This window comes from Procambarus clarkii, chromosome 63 (assembly GCF_040958095.1).
Source record: "Procambarus clarkii isolate CNS0578487 chromosome 63, FALCON_Pclarkii_2.0, whole genome shotgun sequence".
NCBI classification, from domain to species: Eukaryota; Metazoa; Arthropoda; class Malacostraca; order Decapoda; family Cambaridae; genus Procambarus; species Procambarus clarkii.
The window spans coordinates 13,984,230-13,990,823 of NC_091212.1; positions in this window are offsets into that span (position 1 = coordinate 13,984,230).

The window sequence follows — 6,594 nt, forward strand, 5'->3', positions numbered from 1 at the left end:
GCTACAAGATGACCTAGACAGACTGAGTGAATGGTCCAACAAATGGCTTCTAAAGTTCAATCCGAGTAAATGCAAGGTAATGAAACTAGGCGGTGGAAACAGGAAGCCAGACACAGGATACAGAATAGGAGATGAAGTACTTCATGAAACTGACAGAGAGAAAGATCTAGGAGTTGATATCACACCAAACCTGTCTCCTGAAGCCCACTTAAAAATAAATACAGAGCGGCATATGCGAGGCTGGCTAACATCAGTACAGTCTTCAGGAACCTGTGTAAGGAATCATTCAGAACCTTGTATACCACATATGTTAGACCTATCCTGGAGTATGCAGCCCCAGCATGGAGCCCATACCTTGTCAAGCACAAGACGAAGCTGGAAAAGGTCCAAAGGTATGCCACTAGACTAGTCCCAGAACTAAGAGGCATGAGTTACGAGGAAAGGCTGGGTGAGTGCACCTCACGACACTGGAAGACAGAAGAGTAAGGGGGAGACATGATCACTACCTACAAAATTTTCAGAGGAATTGACAGGGTAGATAAGGATAAACTTTTTAACACGGGTGGTACAAGAGGACACAGGTGGAAACTGAATACCCAAATGAACCACAAGGACGTTAGAAAGAACTTTTTCAGTGTCAGAGTAGTTAACAGATGGAATGCATTAGGCAGAGATGTGGTGGAGGCTGACTCCATACACAGTTTCAAGTGTAGATATGATAGAGCCCAGTAGGCTCAGGAACCTGTACACTGCTTGATTGACAGTTGAGAGGCGGGACCATAGAGCCAGAGCTCAACTCCCGCAAGCACAACTAGGTGAGTACACACACCATCATCACTCATCTTCATTAGAGCATCTTTAAATTATTAACCTTTCTAAATTATAATTCTTTACATTTGGTTTTAACCATGAAATACAACTGCTAATAATAATAATAATATTGATATTTCATTAAAATATAACACTTTTTTATAACTAGCACAGGTAAGTGAAAGTCAAGTGCCTTGACCTTGTTCATATGTGGTGTTTACACTCTGACAGGAAGTTATGTGGTGTTTACACTCTGACAGGAAGTTATGTGGTGTTTACACTCTGACAGGAAGTTATGTGGTGTTTACACTCTGACAGGAAGTTACACTCTGACAGGTGTAGCCACAGGATGAGAGCCACGCCTACGGTGTTCTCTAACTACACTTAGGTAACTACACACACATCTAGACATCAGTTACAAGTAAACAATAACTTCCTGTGAGAGTGTAAACACGAGAGAGTCAGACAAGGTCAAGTGTCTCAGCGCTCAAGTGCTTCACATACCTGTGTTAGTTACTGGAGCCGGTGGCTGAGCGGACAGAACACTGGACGCGTGATCCTGTGGTCCCGAGCGCCGGCGAGAAACAATGGGCAGAGTTTCTTTCACCCTCATGCTCCTGTTACCTATCAGTAAATAGGTACCGGGGAGTTAGTCAGCTGTCACGGGCAGCTTCCTGGGGGTGTAGACCTGGTCGTGGACCGGGCCGCGGGGACACTAAACTCCGAAATCATCTCAAGATAACCTCAAGATAGTTATGTGAAGCGCCGCCCACTCAGAGTGGGTGGTGTGTCGTAGGTCCCGGATGGTGTGGGTGGTGTGTCGCAGGTTCTGGATGGTGTGGATGGTGTGTCGCAGGTTCTGGATGGTGTAGGTGGTGTGTCGCAGGTTCTGGATGGTGTGGGTGGTGTGTCGTAGCTCCTGGATGGTGTGGGTGTAGTGTCGCAGGTTCTGGATGGTGTGGGTGTAGTGTCGCAGGTTCTGGATGGTGTGGGTGGTGTGTCGTAGCTCCTGGATGGTGTGGGTGTAGTGTCGCAGGTTCTGGATGGTGTGGGTGGTGTGTCGCAGGTTCTGGATGGTGTGGGTGTAGTGTGGGTGGTATTTAAGTAATTCCAGTATATATTAGGTGTTTTATCAGTGCGCTTCAGTACGACGAATTATATTTATTGAATATGCATTTTCGTTTTTTTTACAGGAAGGAATGGCAGTGTTAGGTATTCATAACGTGTCCGGACCAACGCTTGGCATACATGCATTGGTGTTTTTGTTCTGACGTTGCTATTTTTATTTATTTTTAATTTTTTAGTTGTTCATTCTGTCGTTAATATTAATTTTGATTCCAATCCTCATTGATACAAGATTAATAGAACAGGAATCAAAATCCACTTAAATGAGAGACTAAAGAAATCCAATACATCCTTTAGGAAACTGAAGAGATTCGGTAACCTTGGCACGAATATAGAGCTTCACTTACTGAAGGATCAAGTTCAGTCACATCTTGAATACCTTTCAGCTCCACTACGCACCTTAAGAGAATACCAATACGCAAAAAAAGACGTAAGCAGTGCGTAACAGAACCCAGACTTACACAAATACCGTCCAACGCATGACATGGCAAGCCAGGAATGCCAATGAAGCCCAGAACACACAACCACTAAACATGAGGCTACAGCACCAAGCCACTGCACGCTGTGGGAACACGATCGGGACATTAGTAGCCTCAATGCTAGAAAACCTCCTCTAAAGATGAGATGCTGCCCAACTCTCACGGCTAGTGGCCCAAGAGCTGGAGTATTCTCGAGGGGAAAACCAAACCTTTTACAAGACATAATTATAAGATATATTGTGGATCCAAAAATCACCACGAGAGAACCAACAGAGGAGTAAAATATTTACACGGGACTCTGAGTGAGTTGTTTACATACTGGCAACACAACATCCATCTCTATATATATATACAGACAGCCAGACAGACCGGCTGCTATCATACAACATCGTATCATCAAGCCAAACAGCCCGCCTGCTATCATAACATCGTGCCATCAAAACAAACAGCCCGCCTGCTATCATAAATAACAAATTTCACATTCCTTCCATTTTTCCTGCTTTATCTGTGCGTCCGCATAAACTTTACTTAAAAAAAAACACAACACTCCTCCCCAAATACCCCAGAGTCACGCCCCCAGCCCCCCAGGGGAAGTAATTCATGGTCAGGGGCACCTGGTGGGTTTTTCCGAGCCCCGGGCTGCGGCTGACAGCCTACTGACGCCACCACTTCCAAGAATGAATTTAATTTGGGAACCTTTGGAGGAGTGGCGTTTTCCAAGGGTGATAGTTTATTTAACAACAACTACAACAATACTATTACTGGTAGTACTGCTACAATTACTACTACTACTAATAATAATATATGGATATAATATTTAATCATTATTATTGATATTTGAAATCATGATGATTGTAGTCGTGAGGATATGGTGATGAGTGTGGTGTTGACGGGTGTGGTAATGAGTGTGATGGTGAGGATTGTGGTGGTAGTAACTTTAGTGGAAAGGTTGTGGTGATGATTGTGGTGGTAATAAATCCGGTGGTGAGGGTGTTGTCATGAGTGTGGTGATGAGTTGGCAGCCTTCTGACTTTTATATTATATTATTAGTTTAATCTTCTGCTTGGTTTCAGAATGCGTCACACTTCTATGAGTAAGGTTCATCAGGACTCTCTCTCTCTTCCGCTTTGTGTATGTGGAATTGAAATCATTCCAGCTCTGCCTTTGACAATGTTAACTAGAGTTAACGAAACGCATCTCTTAGCCACAAGTGGGCAGACCTCACATTTGAGGACTTCCAGAAAGCCTTCAATGCAGTGTCCCACGTGAGGTTAGCGTACAAGATGAAGCAGGGAGGAATAATAAGTAAGGTGTGGGCCTCGTAGCCTGGTGGATAGCGCGCAGTACTCGTAATTCTGTGGCGCGGGTTCGATTCCCGCACGAGGCAGAAACAAATGGGCAAAGTTTCTTTCACCCTGAATGCCCCTGTTACTTAGCAGTAAATAGGTACCTGGGTGTTAGTCAGCTGTCACGGGCTGCTTCCTGGGGGTGGAGGCCTGGTCGAGGACCGGGCCGCGGGGACACTAAAGCCCCGAAATCATCTCAAGATAACCTCAAGAAGGTGCTCTTAAGGATAAGAGAATACATAAAGTCATAATAACTTAGCTGAAACGAATATTCTAAAGCGACGCAACCAAACCTAACTTAACACAACTTATATTTTCTTTAATTTCACATTAGTAAGAATGTGAATTAGTAATTTCATTAGTAATTTCAATTAGTAATTTCAGTCCTTCTTGGACCTTTTCCAAGAGAGTACATTAGCTACAGTCAACAGATTTTCACTTCGAGCAGAGAGAGAGACTTCAGAGTGACAAGATTTTACAAATGAAAGATAGCTTAATAGAGTATTTTGTATTTTATTAGTGAAATACCTCACAGACGGGATTGACTCCTCTTTCTCTTCGCGTTTGCTGACAATTCACAAATTATATTGAGATTAATTTCCGTGAAAGACTGCTAGAAACTAGTGGCTACTAGAATTTAACTGATGTAAGTGCAAAGCAATATGAAGTTTGGTTCTCTTACCACCAAAAATCATTAGCTGAAAATGAAAGCTTAGTCCAAGTTATTGCATACCTCACGACGGAACAATTGTGCAACATGTACCACCAGGGAGGGAGCACTTAGGGAGCCGGTCGGCCGAGCGGACAGCACGCTGGGCTTGTGATCCTGTGGTCCCAGGTTCGGTCCCAGGCGCCGGCGAGAAACAATGGGCAGAGTTTCTTTCACCTTATGCCCCCTGTTACCTAGCAGTAAAATAGGTACCTGGGTGTTAGTCAGCTGTCACGGGCTGCTTCCTGGGGGGTGGAGGCCTGGTCGAGGACCGGGCCGCGGGGACACTAAAGCCCCGAAATCATCTCAAGATAACCTCTAGATAACCAGCGCGGAGTCCAAATCTTGTTTACAACCAAACAAAACTGAAGAAAATCCTAAGGAACCCAATCAGATTAGTCCCAGAATTGAGAGGCGTGAATTACGAGGCACTCTTTAGGTTATCTTGAGGTTATCTTGAGATGATTTCGGGGCTTTTAGTGTCCCCGCGGCCCGGTCCTCGACCAGGCCTCCACCCCCAGGAAGCAGCCCGTGACAGCTGACTAACACCCAGGTACCTATTTACTGCTAGGTAACAGGGGCATTTAGGGTGAAAGAAACTCTGCCCATTTGTTTCTGCCTCGTGCGGGAATCGAACCCGCGCCACAGAATTACGAGTCCTGCGCGCTATCCACCAGGCTACGAGGCCCCTTGTGCACTGTGTGCATGAAGAACACACACTAGTCCTACGGTAACTACAGGTAACAAGCACGTGCCTGAAGGATTGACTAGGACCACAGCACCCACCAGACCAGAGGTCACCTCAGGGCAGCACCAAGTGAGCACCCTCCTGGTACCGGCACTGCCTCGTGGGCGCTGACGAGGACCTCAGTAAACACTCCACTAGGAGGTACATTGTGAAGTTGGCCCTCACAGGAAGTCAATACTCAATGGTCCACAGCTGTGAGGCATCCTGGTGGGCGCCCCCAGCATCAGTACCCAGTGACTAGTGGGCGCCCCCAGCATCAGTACCCAGTGACTGGTGGGAGCCCCCAGCATCAGTACCCAGTGACTGGTGGGAGCCCCCAGCATCAGTACCCAGTGACTGGTGGGCGCCCCCAGCATCAGTACCCCAGGGGTGAGGGCCAATACCCATTGGCCCTCTACATGGACCAACATGTTTCAAAGGTGACCGGAGCAATATATTGGATGTTTGATCGAGTTCCTGAAGATGGCGGAGTGTGTAGCATGGTGTTAGAGAGCCGTCGAGAGCGCTAAAACTGGGCTTGGTGTGTAATGCCTTGCCAATGTCCTGTCTTCTATTGTCGCTGTACCTGTCAGTTACTTGCGTGTCAGGGTATCTGTAGTAATGATCTGGTTGTGTGAGGAAATGTATATGTTTATCTCTCACAATGTTTGGTAATATGTTTATTGTTTGTGATGTGTTTATATGTACGTATTAACACGATGTACTGAACGGGGTGAGAATAGCTTGAGCTACCTCATTCCTTTGTGTGTATTTTACCTCAATAAACTTATTTCAATTTCAATTTCAATCTGGTTGTGTGTGACTATATACGTTCCCTAACAGGCCCGTGCTGTTTGTGCATTGAGAGTCTTGAGTCTTTATGCAGATTACCTGTTACCTAGGCTAGGGCCCTAGTCCTATAGGGAATTGGCAGAAGGTTATCTTGAGATGATTTCGGGGCTTTTAGTGTCCCCGCGGCCCGGTCCTCGACCAGGCTTCCACCCCAGGAAGCAGCCCGTGACAGCTGACTAACACCCAGGTACCTATTTTACTGCTAGGTAATAGGGGCATAGGGTGAAAGAAACTCTGCTCATTGTTTCTCGCCGGCGCCCGGGATCGAACCCGGGACCACAGGATCACAAGCCCAGTGTGCTGTCCGCTCGAGAAAAGAACAAAAATATAATACATTTCCAGACATATTGATTAGTATAATCAATACTTTGATGATGTGATTAAATAATATGATCCTCAGAGTACCAGTCTCCACTTGTGCTCAAACTCAGCGTTTTTCTATCTGTAAAACATTCTTATAAAATCACTAAACATTGTTGTAATTTAGTTTTCCTTTTATTCACAATCTTTAAGTGATAAACGTGGAAGAAGGTGAATGAAAATACA